This window comes from Microtus ochrogaster, chromosome 4 (assembly GCF_000317375.1).
Source record: "Microtus ochrogaster isolate Prairie Vole_2 chromosome 4, MicOch1.0, whole genome shotgun sequence".
NCBI lineage: Eukaryota > Metazoa > Chordata > Mammalia > Rodentia > Cricetidae > Microtus > Microtus ochrogaster.
In genome coordinates, this window is record NC_022011.1 from 2,486,116 (window position 1) to 2,487,600 (window position 1,485).

Consider the following 1,485-nt stretch of genomic DNA (forward strand, 5'->3'; position numbering starts at 1 on the left):
GCTTTGGAGCCTGTCCTGGAACTAGCTCTTGTATACCAGGCTGGGCTCGAACTCACAGAGATCCGCCTGCCTCTGCCTCCCGAGTGCTGGGATTAAAGGCGTGCGCCACCACCGCCTGGCTTGGTGTTGGCTTTTTGAAACCTCAGAGGTCCCTCCTAGTGACATACCTCCTCCAAGACCACACCTCCTAATCCTTCCCAAAGACTTCTATTATCTTTGGACCAAACATTCAAACTACCATAGCACTTTTTCACATTTGTGTAGTTGTTATAATGAAAACAAAAAATGGTTGACTATAGATTATTTCATGGCACAGAAACAAAGCAAGCTGTATTCCAAAAATCTTAATTGAAATGATTTGATTTCCTACTACTCTTCTCTGTGGTTAGCATAATCTGTTTTCTGTTTCTTTTGGCCTGAACCTACTGACCATTGCCAAGTTACTCTGAAGGTACTATTGCTATTTTTCAGTTCAGAGTGCCATCTGTAGTGGCCCAGAATTGCCTTTTCTGTCTTGTTTGAAAGACTAGACTCTCTATGAACTGACCCCACTTCCTACCCTCTCATTCAGCTCCCTACTAGGTTGCCCTGCTTCAGTTGGCTAGATTGGTCAGGTCTTCCTCCTTTGCTACATTGGTATTCTGTGTAGTGGCTGCTCCCCTGTGTCCACCCAGGTTCGGCCAGCTCATGTTGAGGCATCCTCTTCCTGGAAACCTTTCCTGGCAACATTTCCTACTTTAAATTCTTCTGCATATTTATTGTCTTAAGGATTTGTACAGATACCCATGAGTATCTTTTAATATTGCTGATAAAGTCTAGGTTTGTATAAGAACCCTGTGACTCTGAACTTTACACAGTAAACCCACTGTTGTTTGGCATATTTCTTTTTTTTTTTTTTTTTTTGTGCTTTTTCGAGACAGGGTTTCTCTGTGGCTTTGGAGCCTTTCCTGGAACTAGCTCTATAGACCAGGCTGGTCTCGAACTCACAGAGATCCACCTGTCTCTGCCTCCCGAGTGCATATTCTTAAAAGTATTTTTTTGCTGGGCTGTGGTAGCTCATGCCGTTACTCCCAGCACTTGGGAGACAGAGGCAGGTGGATCTCTGTGAGTTTGAAACCAGCCTGGTCTACAGAGTGAGTTTCAACACAGCCAAGGTTACACAGAGAAACCCTGTCTCAGAAAAGAAAAAATGGCCTCCCTCAAAAAAGGGCAGTGGTAGCACATGCCTTTAATCCCAGCACTCGGGAGATGGAGGCAGGCAGATCTCTGTGAGTTCGATGCTAGCCTGCTCTACAGAGATAGTTCCTGGACAGGCTCCAAAACTATACAGAAAAGACCTGTCTCGAAAAACAAAACAAGCAACAAAATTAATATGTATGTGCTTATATGTATGTGTATAACATGTGTTCAGGCTGGGCGGTGGTGGCACACGCCTTTAATCCCAGCACTTGGGAGGCAGAGGCAGGCGGATCTCTGTGAGTTCGA

General features: G+C 44.8%; 1 protein-coding gene across 1 annotated transcript in view; it reads left to right on the forward strand.

Moving 5' to 3' along the window:
- Positions 1–1,485, forward strand: part of Otud4 (OTU deubiquitinase 4) — a 45,760-nt gene that overhangs the window by 9,425 nt on the left and 34,850 nt on the right. The gene's annotated exons all lie outside the window — the stretch shown is intronic.